This window comes from Hemicordylus capensis, chromosome 4 (assembly GCF_027244095.1).
Source record: "Hemicordylus capensis ecotype Gifberg chromosome 4, rHemCap1.1.pri, whole genome shotgun sequence".
Taxonomy (NCBI): Eukaryota; Metazoa; Chordata; class Lepidosauria; order Squamata; family Cordylidae; genus Hemicordylus; species Hemicordylus capensis.
The window spans coordinates 204,677,692-204,697,852 of NC_069660.1; the positions used below are offsets into that span (position 1 = coordinate 204,677,692).

Sequence of the window (20,161 nt, forward strand, 5' to 3'; positions counted from 1 at the left end):
AGGGAGGGAACTTGAAACCTTCTGCTCTTCCCAGAGCGGCTTCATCCCCCGAGGGGAATATCTTGCAGTGCTCACACATCAGGTCTCCCATTCATATGCAACCAGGGCGGACCCTGCTTAGCTATGGGGACAAGTCATGCTTGCTACCACAAGACCAGAGAGAGCAGTGGGAGATTTTAATAGCCACATTGCTGTTTGCCAAGCCCTAACGTTTAAACCATAAACTTGCCTCATGTTGAGTTTTGAGGTTCCAAAATGTTCTGTTTCTTTGCGTCTTTTCCTCTTCTTCCTTTTCACCTCTAGGAAGATTTAAAAGGAGTAAGCACATGAGCTGCAGCATGAGCTGTTAACTTCTAGGGTTGATGTTCACAGCCCTAACCCATTTGAGAGCTCTAGAATGTCAGAGTGAATTATCTTCCACAAGATGCTCTGTACATCATATCTGTGGGCTGCAGCACCTGTTTCATGCTTGTCATTGGACCATCGTGTCACTTCCCTTATAGGTACAAGAGAGTGTGTGGGTTGCTGTGACAGGATTCTTTTCAGCTGGCAGCATGTCCATATCTCCTGCAGCTAGGCAGTGCTGGCTGAGCTGGAGGGAAACCATTGAATATGCCCAGGAAGATACTTCTAGTCATGTCAAGGATCTAAAAGCAATCCTAAAACATCCCAAAATGGAAATTCTTTTGAAAGGAAAAGCTGTCTGGATTGCTGGTAGCTTCTGCTCTTTAGCCTCATTCTTCTGGCACATGTTGTGGACTATACTAACCCATGGAAGAAAGAGAAAGACTAAAGCATCTGACGATACACAGGTAGTAGAAATGCTTTTAAAGAATTCAATGTGGTAGGTGTGCTGCTAGATCCAGAGCCAAGTGTTATAGACTGCAAGGCAGATTATGGTGTTCAGACAACATTCTCTGTATACATTCTGTACATTTTCCTAAACATATATGTTCTTTCAGATCTGCATTATTTCAAAAACCAATTTTTGTAATGGAAAGAAAAAAAGACCTAAAGAGAATTGCAAGATGTCACTCTACAGAGCCATACACCTTGATAGCCTGTTTAGAATTCTAGTTCAGTGTCATTTTTTTATTTCACTGTCAAACTGTTGCACCTTCCCATCTTTGTTATCCTAAATTCTCATTGATACAGCCTCTAGTGACCTCTGCTGGGAGAGGTAAAGTTAGTCATTATCTCAGTCATTGTTTCATGATAAACCCTGAACCACTACTTGAATCCTGTGGATATTATGCGAATCCTGTGGATATTAGTAACATAATATCCACTTATGTATAATAAGTGGATATTATGTTAATATCTGATATAAAGCTCACTCTGCACTGAAAAATACAGTATTTAAAATTCTGACCATTCCTATAGGAATTGATCCATTGTCTATTATCTTGATCCATTCTCTTGATCACATGATAAACCTTTCAATGCTTTCCCCCTTTCCCCCCCAGATTTCCCCCGTAGGGTTAAGTGTTGCAAGGCATACTGTGGCTTTTAGATAGTAATTGCTTATTGATTTCATGGTGAATAACTGGAGCTATCTTTGCCATGCATATGTTAAAGTAAGATGTATTCATTTCAGAAATAAGAGTATATGCTTGCTTTACTAGGGAAAAATAACAACTGAGTTGCTTCAGTATGATGGGCAGTAGTTAACCTCAGTATAACATAGCATAACACCATAGCTTGAAAAACAAAAGGTAACTTAGCGACAAACCAACAATATTTGGGAATTCCACTGTCACCCATCAACCATGATGTTACACACTGACATCACCCCTACATTACCCATGCATGGTAGGGACACCAGTCAGTTCATAAGGATAGCCTGATGACCACAGAATGTTACCCAATCCATATATAGCATTAGGCCATACCAAGAGGCCATACCTGCCCTGCACAAGCTGCCATGTTAAGCAATCTCCATGAAGAATCTGGGGGTATCCCAAGAGAAGGGCTTGAGACTCACTGTGGGAACAGTGCCCCCATGTTTATATTGTTGTCCATTGCTTTGAAGGAGAAAGAGAAGAGGGCCATATCACAAGAAAGGAAGGAAGCTACCGCAGCAAGCTCACAGCAGGCAACACTGTAAGCTCCTATTTGTGCAGTTGGAAAATATCATAAAGGAGAACAGGAGATGAGATTTGAGTCCCCCTGTGGAAAAATGTAGATGTGGCCTCCACAAGGCACCACCCTACTTTAGGGTGTTCTGTTGTTGGCTATTATTTTAGACAGGGAAAGGGTGATTCAATGGGACTAGACTTAAGCTACTAGATCCAGAAAGTGACTCTCTACCATGTAGCCATGGAGAGGGGTTAAACATCACAAAAGCAATCACAGCAACCACATTACTATAGGTATATGTAAAGGGTCCTTGATATAATACCCAGAACAGAATGATGTGGCATCAAGCATCTAGTAATATCCAACTGTAGCCAAGCTTTGAGTCGACCACCAGTTCCTCAGTCTTTCCCAGAAAAAGCAGACTGGAAGCTGTGTTGTAGTTGGGTGAGGAATGAGGATCAACAATTGGTTAGACAGATCACTATAAATCTGTTGCTATGCAGTACAACCCTAAACTAAGGTGTTGATAGCCCCATTCATCAACCCAGATGGCCTCTACCAACCAGGATTTAATATGGATCCAGCTGAGTGCTGGTCAAATGCATTTCTACAGGGATTAGTTGGCAATAGCAATTGAAACATCCATATGAACAGGACTAGTTACAGTTCCTTTGTTAAACTTGTGCCCCTGCCCCCACAAAAGTTGTGTGGAATAGACATAAACATTGTATTATCAGTGAAGTATGCAGAATGAATGCCTAGTTCTAGTGGATATTATAGGCTGTTATCCACTCAGCTGGATGATAGTTCACAGATGCTAGAGTAGTAGTGGCAATACATATTTTGTATACTAGTCCTTACTGGGGGGCAGGGGAAGCAAAATGTGTGAATTTGAAATTAAATTTATTGTTGCAGATACTAATTATGTGGATACATTTTGCTGATCACAGAAGCTGGGTCCCCTTCTTGGTATTTTTTGTTAGCAGTGTGCTAAAAACATATCAGAAGCTGCACACTTGTGTGTGTGTGTGTGTATTTGCTTCTAATATAAAATGCATGGCTATTTGCTTGTTAAGGCAAACATATGTACACATTTGTCATAACAGAGAAAATAGCTGGTTTGGGTGGTGGTCATGGCGGTGGGGTGATTTTCATTTGGAAAATGGTGCAGGGGGAAAGGGTAACCCCGCCTGCACATACAGGTGAAACTCAGAAAATTAGAATATCGTGCAAAAGTCCATTAATTTCAGTAATGCAAATTAAAAGGTGAAACTGATATATGAGACAGACGCATTACATGCAAAGTGAGATAAGTCAAGCCTTAATTTGTTATAATTGTGATGATCATGGCGTACAGCTCATGAAAACCCCAAATCCACAATCCCAGAAAATTAGAATATTACATGGAACCAATAAGACAAGGATTGAAGAATAGAACAATATCGGACCTCTGAAAAGTATAAGCATGCATATGTATTCAGTACTTGGTTTGGGCCCCTTTTGCAGCAATTACTGCCTCAATGCGGCGTGGCATGGATGCTATCAGCCTGTGGCACTGATGAGGTATTATGGAAGACCAGGATGCTTCATTAGCGGCCTTCAGCTCTTCTGCATTGTTTGGTCTCATGTCTCTCATCCTTCTCTTGGCAATGCCCCATAGATTCTCTATGGGGTCAGGTCAGGCGAGTTTGCTGGCCAATCAAGCACAGTACACTGTATACTTTTCAGAGGTCCGATATTGTTCTATTCTTCAATCCTTGTCTTCTTGGTTCCATGTAATAATTTTCTGAGATTGTGGATTTGGGGTTTTCATGAGCTGTACGCCATGATCATCACAATTATAACAAATTAAGGCTTGACTTATCTCGCTTTGCATGTAATACGTCTGTCTCATATATCAGTTTCACCTTTTAATTTGCATTACTGAAATTAATGGACTTTTGCACGATATTCTAATTTTCCGAGTTTCACCTGTACATACTTCCCCAGCACCATGGTCGCAAACTATTTTCTTCCTCCTCTTACACCATGACTTTTGTTTGCCAAAGTTTAAAGAGACAGGTGATCTGATGATAGGTCTGAGAGATTGCAGAGAAGCTATTTTAGCTCTTGGACAGTCCTAATCTTCAATGTCATTGTTTAGAAAGCTCCGGTGAAGCTTACATTGATCACAATAAAGGCAAAGTTGGGAGATCAAATGTCAAAGTAAAAGCTCGGTGGAGATAAGCCTTCAATCTGGATAAGCCTTAAACCTGTTGGCCACTGGAGAGACTAAAAATCGTAGGTAGCCATATTGGTCCATTAGAAGAAATACAAAAGCTGGTCAGGTAATACCTGTATTAGGGTCAACTAAAAGATCACAACATAGTGAGCATGCTTTCAAGTAATCCAGAACTCTTTTTCATTAAACAAAATGAATGTTAAGCAAAACAAGGAAAGTGGATGAGAGAAAGAGATGGGCATGAAACTGAAGCTCCAAAGTCTGCTGTTTATGACAGCCTTAAGATGGAGTGCAGGAGGTGTTAGGCATCCTTAATTAGATTAGAATCTAGTCAGTGCAAAACAGATTTCAGGTTGCACCAAGGGTCACTGCCACAAAGAAACAATAATGGCTGTTTCCCTGTTTTCTTGAAAATATAAAATCTAGCTGTTTCTCCTCATTAAACAGGTCCCATGTGAGGCAGAGAGAAAAAGTAAAGATACATTTAATTGTCTTCAGCAAAGCTGGAGATTGATTTTAGGTGGTACAGAGACTGTAGACTCAATTGAGACTTCAGTACTCACATGTTTCATAGGGTTACATTAAACATGTGCTTTACACTGACCTGGTTGTTTCTTTAGATAGCAACTGGATCAGACCTGCCCCATGGATTGGAACAATGGTGTGAAGAGAGGGGACTTTAACCCAACCCCCTACTCCCCCTACTAAGTTTTAACCTGCATTCCACCCCCCCCCCCACATGGCTGTTATTTGCCATGGGAAAAGCAGCTCCCACTGGTGCCAGTGGAAGCCTTTTCCTCTGGGAAGAGAGCTGGCCTTGTGGTAGCAAGCATGACTTGTCCCCTTAAGCTAAGCAGGATCCACCCTGGTTGTATACGAAAGGGAGACTAGAAGTGTGAGCGCTGTGAGATATTTCCCTTAGGGGATGGAGCCGCTCTGGGAAGAGCATCTAGGCTCCAAGTTCCTTCCCTGGCATCTCCAAGATAGGGCTGAGAGAGATCCCTGCATGCAACCTTGGAGAAGCCACTGCCAGTCTGTGTAGACAATACTGAGCAAGATGGACATATGGTCTGACTCAGTATATGGCAGCTTCCTATGTTCCTCCCTCTGGCAAATAGCAACCAGAGGTTGGGGGAGGAGGCTATATGATCCAGATTAAAATCATGGAAGTGGTAGGCTTTAGGGATGTGCAAAACAGTTCATGGTTGGAATGTTCTGACTGCGAACTGAGCCATTTAAAGTGTTCCAAGCTTGGAACAGAATGCCTTTCAAATGTAGGGCCTGTTCTGAGCTTGGAATGGGATGACCCCGGATGGGATGAGCTTGGAACGGGATGACTCAGAATACTCAAAATATTCTGAGCGCCATTTTGAGATGTAAAATGGCACTCTTCTGACCTCTGCACATGCATGGTAGCCATTTGTGTGGTCAGCACCATGACCATACTGAGAGGGTATTCACAGCCATAGATCTGTTTTGAAGTAGACTAAATACTGGATCTTGAAGGTGTATCGGTAGAAACACGTCTGGCTCAGGACATCAGAGTATCAAAGTGTCTCCTTGCACTGCACCACAGTAGGAGTAGGAGTAGCAGTAAGAGAGAGGGAAGCCCACAAGCCTTTACCTGTGGGCTTCCCAGATTTATCTTAATGTGCAAAGCAGGATTCTGGACAAGATGGGCCTTGGGCCTGATCCATCAGAGCTCTTCTTGTGTTCTTATGTTCTTACACCACGGCAGTATAAACTACATGTGAAACAGTTCATTTCATATACCTCTATAGACATTTGTTAACACCCTTGTTGCTCAGGACTCCCCATTGGGGAACCCATTTTGGGACTTTTTTGTATATATTTTATAGGCTCACAGATCTATCTGTATATTTTTGTGATGGCTTTTTTCTTTACCATGGAGAGTATATTTTGTTAATTGTCTTTTTAGATACACGCTGTCTGAATTTATATAAGTTTTACTCAGATTACTTTACTTTACTTATGGTCATATGTTACCTATCTTTCGTAAAGTAAGAATATAGATTGTGGTTCCAGATTGTCAATATATTTATATTTGGGATTAAAATTAATTCAGACAAGGATATTAATACAGATAAGGACAATATATATCTGTTTCTAGTGGGAGCTCTTTTTTGTTCACCAGTATATTTTCTCTGAGACCCTATAAGGTTTTGTATCATCATGGTTCATGTGCATTGAGGCTAGAAGAGTGTCATTTTAGAGTCCAAAATGGTGATCGGAACATTCTGAATCAGAATGGGGCCAATTGGTTGTTCTGACAGAATGTCCCGAGGATTTTGCATTCTGTTCTGAGCTCAGAATGGAACGCAAAATCTGTTTTGCGCACATCCCTAGTAGGGTTAACAACCCCTTCTCCCCACACCATGGCTGCAATCAACAGAATGCTGATCCAACTGCTCTTTAGGGGTGGGATTTTTTTAAAGCACATGCTTAACATAACCTGCAGTTTACTTGTAAAAAATATTTCAAACTCAGCTCCAACATTAATCATTCAGTCATTTTAGTCAGTCAGAACGTTAGTGACAAATCTGATGGTACCATCTACTACATAAAATTCCATGATCAGAGCAGTTTAATACAAATGCATATGGTTGCCAGGATTAAAAGAGTTATTTTAAGCATGCCCAAGGGCTTGGGCACAACCACTTTGTTTAAAAACAAAACAAAACTTAATTCCCCTGCCAATTCACAAACTTCATTTGAAAGCCCCCTTAGTTTAAAAGTGGTTTCCCTTGTGGCATTGGAGGCTGCTTTTTCAGAGACACAACTCCAAAGTCCCTTTAAGCACTACTGGAGGGAAACTTACCAGCTGAGGGTTCAGCTGACATTTTCCCCTGAGGGCTTATCTCCCTTGACTCTGGCTGATAATTTTTATTCAGGCTGGATGAGAATCCTTGAGGAGCAACTCCAGAGTTACAAGCATTCTCCTCCGGCTTTGGAATCCTTGGCTTACCCAGGAAACCATAAAACAATGCATTAGGGACACTGACCTTCAGAGGGACACTAGCATGGCCTCTTGCTGCCCAGAGGTCAGAAATTATAGTGAAGATCTTCCTCCAGCAAAATATCTCTACAATCTTGTTACAGTAAATCACTGGAGAGCTGAGGGTTGGTGTAATGGCTATCCAAACTGGTGGCCCATCAACACTCAGGCTTCTATAAGATACAGTACCTCATTAACAAGCTAATGTGTGAAATAAACGTCTGTCTCTTGATTCATATTTTCTATCCACTCTGCTGTGCCATGGCTGTCAACATATGTGTGAACTGTCCAGTGTTATCACTAATCTCCTCTGGTCTTTATTACACCTTTGGCACTTCAGACCGACATTCTTGGGCATTGCTGTCACTTCCATTGATTCTCTGGCATGGCTTCTCTGCTGGACCATACAAGGAGAGGGCAGCATAAGATCTTAAAGTTTGGGTCTATCCTGACTTTGATCCAGAGGCATTTACATTTCTGATGGAATCTCTACAATGGTGAAACAGAATAAAAGTACTGTAAGTTGGCATCTATGCCAAGAAGAGATAAAATAAATTAAAACAATCTCCAAGGCCCAAATGGTGAAAGAAAAAATGGACACATTTTTATTTAGTTAAGTGCTGGTTGCCAAATGGAGGATTATTTCACAGGTCTCTGCATCTGTGCTTGTCGGTCAAAAGAAAGGCATGTTCTTGCATTGCTTTGAGGCTTTGCATCAGTTTCTTGTTACATGTCATGCTTGCTATGTGTTAGCCACTTGTCTACAGAATAAAAATAAGACATAAGAATTTGTTAATTAGTCCCACCAGATCTTCATGTTTGTGTATGATCATTTGATAACTTTATTACTTTTCTTTCTCTCCTGATATGGAAGTATTGGTTCTTATCTGGTTACAGTCAGGCTGCATTCACACATAATGCAAAAACGGAGGTCACTGGACCCATGGATTTAATTTGAAACCATGAATCATATTGCAGACGTCTATTCAACTGCGGCCCGGCAACCTCATTTTTCAGGACAAGGAGCCCCTTCCTCTTCCTGGTCCGCCAAGGCCACATTCCAGCAAGGTCCATAGTGCTGGCATAGCCAGACTGTGGACAAGGCATCAGCATGTCACCAGGGTGCCTGCCACTGGCCATGATCTTGATTGTGCCAAGCATGATCATGCCTTTTCAGAATGGGCCTCCCATCCTTGGCATGGAAAGGGCATTTCTTCATCCATCCATCCATCCATCCATCCATCATATTTTGTACCACCTGATATGTACATCTCTAGGCGGTGTACAAAATTTAAAATATTTAAAAGTCACAAATTAAAATACATGACAATAAAAACAACAGAATAAAATAATTATTAAAACAAGTTTTTAAAATCATTAAAATTAATTCTAATTAAAAGCCTGAGAAAACAGGAGAGGTTCTTCATGAAAACAAACAGAGAATGAGATGCTTTTATTTCAGCAGGGAGCATATTCCAAAGCCCTGGGGCAGCCACAGAGAAAGCCCAGTCCTGAGTAGCCACCAAATGAGTCATTGGCAATCATAACCAGACCTCTCCAGAAGATTGTAACAGGTGGCAGGGATTATGACAAAGGAGGTGCTCTTTCAAATAGCCTGGACCCAAGCCATTAAGGGCTTTATAGGTAATAACCAGCACTTTGTATTTCACCTAGAAACAAATCGGCAACCAGTGCAGTTCTTTCAAAACTGGTGTTATATGGTCCCTTCGTGTTGTCTCAGAGACCAATCTGGCTGCCACATTATGTACCCACTTTTGTTTCCAGACTATGTACAAAAGCAGCCCCACATAGAGTGCATTACAGTAGTTAAGCCTGGAGGTTACCAGCATATGTACCACTGTTTTAAGGTAATTCACCTCTTGAATTGGATGTAGCTGACGTATCAGCCAAAGCTGATAAAAAGTGCTCTTGGCCACTGCCTCAACCTGAGAAAACAGGGAGAGCTTTGGGTCTAGGAGCACTCCCAAGCTACATACCTGATCTTTCACGAGGAGTGTAACCCCATCTAAAACAGGGAGATCTACACCATCTCTCAGGTCTGAGCCCCCACAGTCAGTACCTCCATTTTATTTGGATTCAACTCCAGTTTGTTATCCCTCATCCAGCCCATTACTGCCTCCAGGCAGGCATTTAGGGAAGATATGCCATTTCCTGATGAGGTTGGCATGGAAAAGTAGATCTGGGTGTCATCAGCATATTGATAACACCCAGCACCAAACCTCCTGATGATCTCTCTCAGTGGTTTCATGTAGATGTTAAAAAAGCATTGGAGACAGTATGGAGCCTTGTGGGACTCCACACTTCAGTTCTCACTTAGCAGAATAACAGTCTCCAAGCAACACCATCTGGAATCTGCCAGAGATGCAGGAGCAGAACACCTGTAAAACAGTGCCACCCACCTCCCTCAGGCGATCCAGAAGGATACCATGGTCAATGATGTCAAAAGCCACAGAGAAATCCAAAAGGATCAGCAGAGTCACATTCCCTCTGTCAATAGCTAGTTGTAAATCATCCATCAGGCCAACCAAGGCAGTCTCAACCCCATAGCCCACACGAAAGCCAGTTTGAAATTGTTTGAAATCCCTTTAAGATTTAAGAAAGCAAGATTTAAGAGCAAGTGATATAGTGGGGAAAGGGAATGCCACTGTGTGACTTTACTGTTTGACAGGGTGACAAGCTTGGTCTGGGATGTGGTGGTGTTCCTATTACCAGGCAATTGCTTTGTTGGATTGAAGACAGGAGGGGTGAGGTGAGGGCTTGGAGAGCGACCAGTGAGAAGCACAGCAGGCATGGAGTGGGCACAATCCCAGGTGGATCTTTGCCACCATCCCTATGATTGCAATTCAGAAAACTGCACAGAACCGCAGTTATAGCAGTGTCCGCATTCGTACGTAATGTTGCAGTGGGAAAACCTCAGCTTTTGGTGGCGGATCTTACTGCAAACTGAATGTTCAAGTTGGAGTTTGGCGAGGCAAACTGCAGGTTGTTTTGCTGCTTAACTGCGGTTGCATGCATTCACATGTAACAGAGTTAAAACCTCTGCCCCGTTTATCTCTGGTGTCGTGTTATGTCTGAATTCGGCCTCAGTGACATTGAAGGAGACTCAATTCTATGCTTAAAAGTCTACAGGATGACACTAAATTCAATAAATGTTATTGATTCCATAATATGTTACCTTGATTCTGTTTTCTACAAACCACAATATTTTCTGCCAACAGTATTCTTATGGGAAACTTATTTAGGTTAAAGGAGATCACTGTTAATGTAGTTTGAAGAGAAGGTTTCCACTTATTAGAAGCATTCAGTTCTGGAACTGGATCCCTAGAACAATCTTTTAAACAATTAACTTGGTTTATTGGCATACTATCAGGTGGAGAATCAATCACCTCTAGCAGCTATTCATGTAGTAAAGAGAGTTTTACCACTCCTTGGTTTCCTTGGATTTATCAGGTGCTGATGTGAGACAAAATTCTGCTCACAGTAAGGGCAGATGCAACATATGCCCAATACTGCACATGTGTGTATGCTGCCCAGAGTAATTTATCCTATGGTAAAGTAAAGTGTGCCATCGAGTTGGTTTTGACTCCTGGTGACCACAGACCCCTGTGGTTGTCTTTGATAGAGGGGGTCTACAGGAGGGGTTTACCATTGCCTCCTCCCATGCAGTATGAGATGATGCTTTTCAGCATCTTCCTATATCCTATGTATTCCCAATCTTCCTATATATGCTCAATATGAGTGTTGCTCATAATCTAGGAAACATACCAGTGGGGGATTAGCACCGGCAACCTCCGGCTTGTGAGTCAAGTCATTTCACCTCATTTCACCTAATTAGTAAAATGTGTCCAGTTCTAGATTGAAACAAAGAGTTTTTCTAACAACTGTTTCCCAGAATTCCCCCTCTCTAGAGGTGAGGAACTATCATCTCCATCCTATATTCATTTATTATTTTTATTATACAACTAGTAGTAATAGGTGGCCTAAGCCTCTTACCAGTGAGTGGGGAAGGTTCTTTCAGACCAGCAGGAAACTAGATCACAGGTTTCACCACTACCACTACTTCTCCTCCTCTTCCTCCTCGTCCTTCTCCTTCTCTACTACTACTCCTAACCTCCTCCTCATTATTATTATTATTTATTAATCAGTCATATTTCTATACCACTAACTGATGTTAGCATCAGTTTGCCTGCTCTTTCTTTCACACACAAAAGCATAGACAAGTAAGTGCTCATTTATTTATCATTTAGATTTATAAAGTTACTATAAACACCACCTGAACTACAAAGGCAGTATCATCTCCAAGATTTTGGGGATTCCTGAGAAGAGCATTCTCAGTAGGTGTAACCTAAAAGAGGCAAGGGTTGCAAATTGAGCATTCTTTCAGGCTGCTTAGGCTGTCCATGTTGTTCTGAGCAAAATGAAATGGTGGTGCTGTTGGGACAGTGGGCCCTTTGCCAGTCATGTAAGTGAATCCTTTATTGCAGTTTTTGATCAGATGCAGTAGGACATAGTGATACTATAATGCCAGATGTGATGTAACAATAGGAAATATAAACCATATATATATATAAAATATGGTTTATAATATGTGTTATCTATCTATCTATCTATCTATCTATCTATCTATCTATCTATCTATCTATCCATCTATACTGTATAATATGTAATAATAGTTTAACCATAAAGAACTTACATATCAGAAATAATGACAGAATAAAATAGAATCAATTTTGCACAGAGACCAATTAAATTCAGTAGTTTAGCATTAGTCAGTTCACCCAATTATAGATTGGAGGAGTCCTTTGTTAATTCATGACGCACTCTACTAGCCATAGTGCAAAATTTTGCCACTAAGTTATCACTGGTTGCTTATCTGATAATAAAAAAGACACACAAAATTCTTCTGAATGACACGGCAACTGTGAGAGAAATGGATCAATTATCTTACTGCAAAATTGGTTACAGAAATTGCAGTATAACAACACATGTCCTACTGTCTCTACCTTTCCTGCACCACAGGGGTAGACAAATTAGTTATATGGCATTTTATTAAACCTGCCCTCCAGAAGTGCTGATGGAAGCACATTAAATCTGGCCATAGAAAACAATCTTTGATGTTTAGGTACTTCAAGCATAAAGATATACTCAGCTGGGCACAAACTGTGAGCTAATCTCCATGATGTAATCTGTTCAGAGACTAGCTCAAGATCTTGTTGATGTGCTACATCTAATATACACTGTTTCAACAGATTTCTAGCGCCCTCATAGCCCAAAGGCATCATGATTTCAGGTGAAACCCCGCAAGTTAGGAACTTTTCCATCAAGGATCGTTTCCATGATGACTGAAAACTATCTAACAACATTAGACATGCCAGTCCTTCGGGTGGGGAAAAATAATTTTAGCCAATAACTAAGGCCACAAGTCCAGGCACAAGATTCCCCTGTCTGCAATCCCGCCCCCAAATGCAAGGCTTCATTGGGAACACACCTAGCCATCTGCAAAACTGCTCTCAAAATTTTTGATTGGATAGTCTCTAATGGGGCACAGTTGGCTTGAGGGCCCATCTAGGCTCCGTAGAGAAGCTGTGATAGAGATTTGGCCTTTAAAAGTTTGATGGCCACAGGAACATAATATCCTCCTCTAGTACAAAAGTACCTCAGAATAGCAGCCACACTTCTTTGTGCTGTGTTGCATAATCAGTGTAGGCCTTCTTTCCCCTAGAAACATGAAAAGCCATGCTGAGGTATTTAATGCATTTAACCTGTTCAAGATTGTTACCATAAATAGTCCACTTCGAGATCCTAGGTCTTTTAGCAAACACCAGTATCTTGGTTTTCTGATAGTTAATCATTACACGATTGTCCACACAGTAGTGAGTAAGTGCCTTTAATGCTTTCCTTAATCCAATTGAAGTCTGTGATAAAATCACTGAAAGAAAATGGCAATGGCAATATCAATGGGCAGGCCGTTTTTGGAAGGGCGGTATAGAAATCAAATAAATAAATAATGAATAAACTAGCTGGGGTGGGTGCAGAGCATTTGCGCCTCTAGTTCTCCCCCCATTCCTGCCACCGCCATTTTCTTTCCCACCCTGCCCGCCACCGCCATAATTTTCTTGTCCACCTACCACTGTTTTCTTGCTCACCCACCGCCGTTTTCTTCACCAGCCTGCCCATTGCTATTGCCGTTGCCATTTTCTTTCCCCCGCACCATTTTTCCCGCCTCACCTGCAAGCCCGTCCAATAGCGCTGGCGCTTTCCTCTCCCCCTGCTGGCAGTTCACTCGCAAACTCTCATGAGAGCTGCCATGCATGGGTACGCCTTAGAGAAGTAGAGAGAGAGATTAGTTCTATAGGGATGTAGTCACATCCTGGGGCTTTGCTAGTTTTCAATTGTGTTATCAACTTATTGACCACATCCACTCCCACAACAGGCCAGTCTTGAAGACAGTCACTCCTAAAACCTAATTGCATAGAAGTTTTATCCTGATTCGTGTATAGTGCTCTAAAATGGGCTTCCCATGCCCCAACCGGAATATGACAATCTAACCAGCACATATTTTTTTCACAATTTTCTGCTGTAATTTGTGAACAGGAGGCTGTATCATTATTTCTTACTGAAAATATTATTTCCTTCCACATCTCTAACATATCTTCTCTCTTTTTTTTAAAGAAAGATTTTAGATTGCCTTTTGTTTGCTAATATCACGTGTGATGAAATTAACATTGAATTGGCCTTATAGAGCTTATAGCATGAAATAAGTGCTTTCTTGGTGCACTTATTTGTGGCCAAACTATCTCTTATATCTAGGCTGGAGATGTTGATTACTCTTAAAAAATTTTTACTAACCAACTCTCCTTCAACTTATGAGTGAGCATGTTATAGTTGTCAATAACTGAGTCTTCCAGGACTGGGTGCAGTATTGAAGCATGCAAGGACTGGAAAACATCTGATTTAAGCAGTTGAGAAGTGGAGTTATTCAACTGGTTCGTCCATCTGATCCTAGTAGCTCTACAATCTGCTTGAGTTCTTGGCTGGAATACAGACTCTGTATGTGTCTGTTGTCCAAAAGATTTTAGTTTTAGGACGAGTGGGAAATGGTTACTTCTGTGGTGACACTCAACCTCTAGATTTTCAATTATAGTGTAACATATTACGAGTGACCAGAAAATAATCAATTGTATTTGAATTTTGTCAGGCCCAATGGGTAAATTCACCAGGAAGAGCCCCACAACAAAACAGTCTCGCACAAGCACAATTTCTTGAGGGAGGGGATGCTGAGGGGCACTATTTTTCTGTTACTCAGGAAAGGGAAGGAATCATGATGACTTCCTAGGAGGGGAGAGGTATATGTGGGAGGGCAAAATATCCTAGGGTCTGGCCTGCTGTGACCAAGGATGCTCTTGCAATGGCTCACACTGCCAAAGCAGTCCATGGTGACCAAACCACACTCCTGCCCCCGTGGTGGCTTGCTGTCAGGGCACTAGTATTCTCATGAGGGGTCCAGTCTACTGGGGAGGACCTTAGGCTCACCAACCTTTGGTATTCCATCAGACTGCACACTCATGAGTTGAGCTATCCAAAAGGGAGGCCCCCACTTATATGGGCCCCCCGTTCCCTCTAGTTAATGATAGACCACAGTGACCCCATCTTCCCCAGGGAAGCCAAAGGATAATTTGATGCTCCATGTGTCTGGGCATTGCTGGGTGGGCATACTAGGGGAAAACCTGGATCGATGACAGACCTTTACTCTCATTCAAATTTCCTGGGTTTGGAATGGTGTGGTGGTGTATGCAGATCTGCTGCTGCGGGGAATTGAGGGAGAGGGGAGCCCCTGTTGTTTGTGACCCCAGGAGAGTGGAGTCACCATTCTGGGCAAAAATAAATATGAACATGTTCAGATGGGCGGACGGGCTGGCAGAGGGCCCACTTTGACTACTTCTTTGTGGCAGTCACCAAGACAGGGAGAGGTGTTGCCGTGGTACCCATCCCTGTGACTTGCTTGCATCAAGCAACCAGGGTGGGCAGCATCTGCCGTCTAGTCCACATGCATGTCTCAGTGGCCTGACACTCTTGTGAGAGAGCAGTCCATGGGAGAAGGGATGTTATCGCACATTATTAGTGTTTCTGCCTCACACCCCTGTCCCCACTGATGGTTCTTCTCATGAGTTGAGAAGGGGCATCCCCATGGCCTTCCACTTTCATGAGAGAATGGTCCACTCAGGAGCAGCATCCATTGTCATCCCAGAGGAGGAATCTCCCCTGTCACTTGAGGCAATGCTGATCCTACTGCCCGGCCCTTCTCATGAGTAAGCCTAAGGACTACACACATTCACCCAAGTGAAGGGGCTGGGCCCTCCTTCTCCAACACATTGTGCCAAAAATAGACCTCAGCCATTCAAGAATTCCTGGGTGGGGCTGACTTTTAAGCCCAACTCAGGGTATTGCTGCTCTGGCATATGTTGCCATCCCAGCGATCTAATGGGGTTGCCCTGCTTATGTTGCCGCCGTGACTGCATGAGCTTATGAACATACATCTTGATCGCTTCATTTTCAGAGAGCTAACCACATAGTGCCCATCTTGCCATCCCATCCCCCTTTCTCTCCTGACTGCCAGTAGTGGGGGGAAAGAGGAAAGGGGGGGGGAAGGGACAGTGTGGGAAGAGAGCATGCCCCCATGTGCCTTTCCCATTTGACAGGCTTGGAACTTTGGGATGGGATGTGGTGCCGTCCCTGTTGCTGGGCAACTGCTTTATTAGATTGGAGACAGGGGTGGGGCAAATGCTCGGAGAGGCAGCCAGTGAGAAGCGCTGCAAGCATGGCCCATCTTTGCTTACCCCCTCAATTGTGCGTTCACCTCTGTCTTCGTAGAGTCAAGGACCTTTTTGCATAAAATGCTGCCTTGTCTATTTAGAGCAAAGAGCAAATATCGCAGCACATTTTCTATTGGTCACACTTTCATTTACTCTGCAGCATTCTGGCAGCCAAAATAGGCCTTAAAGTGGCCTTAACTCCTGTTTACACTCACTTTAAATTCCTCTTACATTGCCAGAGAAGAAGCAAAGGGCTTTTATATACAGTATCCGAGAATCTCCCCTTCCCTACTGTCTGCTGACTGTCTACATTGAATAGTTACTTTCATTTCATTCATCATTCACATTTTGTTAAAGTGATTCTGAATCTTTTACGTGCCTATGTGAAAAAACTAGATCAGCTTTCATCTGTTTATGATATGTGGACTGGATGTTAACACTAGGGGTAAATTTCATTTCTCACATAATGTGTAGTTCAAATGACAAAACAAATGGAAATTCTTGAGCAGAAAGAGTTTGTATTGTGTAATGAGAAAAACAATCTGTAATCTTCCTATATATTCAGTTCTGAAGAATGTGCATTCAAATAACTGAGTTTTAAAAAACCTTTATACTGTATGTATATATATATATCTGAGTTGCAGTCAAATGTAGAATATTACAGTTTGGTAAAGATCAAGGAAAACATCCATTAACTCCTATAGATGCTGTGACTGACAGCCTGACTAAATTACTCAGGGATTACCCTAAAGGACTACTAAGTTTCAGTAAGATTTTCTCTAGTGAATTTAGTCAGGATGTCAGCCAGTGTTTTGAAATTTTAGGCATATATTAAACTCTAAAGAATTTACAAATCTTTATATTTGATGGATTTAAATTGACTTGTAGTACACTATACGATTTGGATTTGACTAAATCTACAATATCTAAAACAATTCGTTGAAGCCAACTGCAAAATGAACTCTTCAGTTCTATGGTAACTAGTCAGTCCATTTATTGCAGAAGAGGAGCAAAGAATTCCTAATATGTTAAGTAGCTATTTGTGAAGAGAATAAAATTAATCTAGATCAAATTGCAATTGAATACTTAAGCTCACCAGGCAATTCTGAATCTGGATGTGTATAGTGGAATAGAAACTAGCTGGATGAGGGAGAGGAGAACTAGATGTTGCAGATATGAAGTAGTGGATTGGGGGTACAAGCAAATATTACAGGCAAAAAATGGCCATCATAATTCATATTTATTGAGAACTAAAAAACCTACCCGATATAAGCAGCAGATAAAACATTAAAAAGCCTTTTTAAAAAGATATGTTTTAAATTGTGTTTTAAAAACACTGAGGGAGGGAGCATGGTGAAGCTCTTCAGGGAGGGCATTCCAAAGCCAAGGAGTCACAACTGAAAAGGCCCTGTTGCAAAGGCCTACACCTCCTTGATGGGTTTCATGTAGATGTTAAACAGCATAGGGGACACAAGAGATCCCTGTGGCACCCCATAGGCCAAAGGTCTATGGAGTGCTTTGGCACATAGGCCACCTTCTGAGTATCACCCTCCAGCTAGGAGAGGAGCCACCATATAACTGTGCCCCCAAGTCCCAACCCAGAGAGACACCCAGAAGCATACCATGGTCAATGGTATCTAAAGCCTCTGAGAGGGCTGCCAAGGGTTCTGTTTGATGGTCTTGGGGCCCTCATATAGGAGCCCCTGAACCTCTTGAAAAATCTCCACTGGACAACATTGAGCAAAATAGGATTTCTTCTTCACTGCCATCACCGCCATAGAATAGAGATGATGTAGTAGCTGCCAAATAAACATTTCCTTATTTCATATCTGTATTGTATGAAAGATCAAAATCCAAATATGATGCTTATTGTGAGGCTGCCACTGAAAATGGCAGTACAGTGTCAACTTTCTGCCTTTCTTTATAATATTAAGATGCTGCCCTGTATCACTTTTCTATGTTTTTGTGACTCCAGCAAAATACAATGCAATGACATCTCAATGCAGATAAGTCTGCCTAAATTGCTCATATCCTAAACCTTTTTTGAGAAAGGGGGAAATAACTTGACATGGGACTATCTTTTTTGGTGACAACCGTATGTTTAGTGTCATATCTTATTACCTGTCTGCCATTACTGTAGGGAAAGGGTTTTACAGCACCTTGATAATATATGATATTGGTCTGTTGAACAAAGTATATACAAAATTAAATCCAAACCCATGAGAAACATTCATTTGTGTATATTAGTTTTGACAGAAAAATTAAATCAAGAAAAGCATCTTTCTACACCAGTTATAAACAGTTTTAAGCAAGAGTCAAGAGACAAAATACATTTTAAAAATAATCATAATTAATCATTCATTACATTTTTTTTTAAAATCCAAGAAAATATTGTCTGAGTGGGAAGTTCAGCCAAAGGAGCAGCTCTATGGAGGACAGAGCAGAGAGAAAGGGCAGAAAAAGCCTTTAACATGTCTCCTACTCTTCAAGAGAGGATGTTGCCATAAATCTCCATTCAATAAATTGGTACAATGACAATGCAGTATAGAAAATAAATCATTAAGGTTTACATGCCAGCAAATGCTAGGCGGCAAATGGCACTTCAGCTTTCTGAATGCAAATATCGAGCATTTTGCAGCAGATTTTATGCTGCTGCTTGGCCTTGGGAAGGAAAATCCTAAATTTTAGGGTTACAGTGACCTCCAGTGGCAGAAATATATGTAGATGAAAATGATATGTTCCACTGACATTGACAATTCTAGTGGCAACTCATACTCTTTATCAGGATTCATAAAGGATTGGAGTGAAGGGATGGAAAGCAAAAAGGACCCCCAATGACACTGAAAACTTCTTTTCCCTCTAGCCCAAACATAAAACATGTGTTTGTTTCTTCAGAAGTTTTCACCTATGTTTCTAAATTGCACAATGACTTGATCTTTCGTATCACAATTGATACCTCTAAATATAGTAGATGCAGACCCCACTGAGGAACCCAGATGAACCTATACACTTTTGATATGGACTCTGAGGAGGAGCTCCCTGAAGTCCTCTTTGAGGAAGAGGATAAATCGTCATACAGTTTTGAGTCCGAGTCTATCTACTTCCATCTTTCAAGCAATGAGTCCAAATTCCTTTCTGTGACACCACGACCCCTATCACCCAATTTTATCAATTCTCCTGGAGATCCCTGGTTGTGGAAGTTGCAAAGGGAGGGCTACCCCATGGTACCATACTGAGTGCTTCTAAATTACGGAACCATACTTTTAACTACTCACAAGGTTCAGCATTTGAGGCAGGTCTCTGGCAATCATCAGTCCTGCTCAAGATACATAGAAGCTCACTTGAGATTAACCTTTCTTAAAGCAACATCAATGCTGCTACCCGTGAAGCTATTTAAGATGTTGAGACCATTGCTACTTACTGTGGTACCTACTGCCCTATCACTTGGTTACCTCTGCATATATTGTCACAGAGGGCTAGTCCAGAAGAATGTTAACCTGCTGCCACTCCTACACAAGACTAGAGCCTTGTTGCAAATGCCCCCCGCCCTTTGTCACTCATGAACTTGCCAATACATCCTTGGTTGTCCGAATTGCCCCTCTGAATGCTGCAAAACCCTGTTTAAACAGTGTTTTGCAGTGCATGTGAAGAAGTAATTTAGATGATCATGCTTTACACATGAGTAAAGGGTGTGCCAAGAATGCGTTGGCATGTCTGTGAGTGATGGAGAGGTGGGCACGTTCACAACAAGGCTCAAGCCTTACCACGTGTAAGAGCAGTGATGGACTGAAGTTCACCCAGCTGTTGTCACTGTGTCAACTCAATCTTTGCCCTCTGCCTGTTGCTTGTTACCTTTGTAACCCTGATCAGCCAGTTGGAGGTCGACCTTCCTGTAGTCTTTTTTGAGTTCCCTTTTCACCTGGTGCATGATGTATCCCTCTCACTGAGCAGGAGAGGCTAGACTGCAGAAGGAGAGATCCCTCCCCCCTCTCTCTGGCCCACTTGTTGAAA

General features: G+C 41.9%; 1 protein-coding gene and 1 long non-coding RNA gene across 7 annotated transcripts in view; one reads left to right on the plus strand and one right to left on the minus strand.

The window, feature by feature from the left end:
- MYLK4 (myosin light chain kinase family member 4) overlaps window positions 1-20,161 on the plus strand; it is a 158,373-nt gene that overhangs the window by 46,407 nt on the left and 91,805 nt on the right. The gene's annotated exons all lie outside the window — the stretch shown is intronic.
- LOC128323000 (uncharacterized) overlaps window positions 7,896-20,161 on the minus strand; it is a 38,816-nt gene continuing 26,550 nt past the window's right edge. For all 5 annotated transcript variants that reach the window (XR_008306136.1, XR_008306135.1, XR_008306133.1 and 2 more), the window contains 2 exons: window positions 13,566-13,658; window positions 7,896-8,077 (listed from right to left, as the gene is read on the minus strand). This is a non-coding gene — a long non-coding RNA (uncharacterized LOC128323000). The remainder of the gene's footprint in view (window positions 8,078-13,565; window positions 13,659-20,161) is intronic.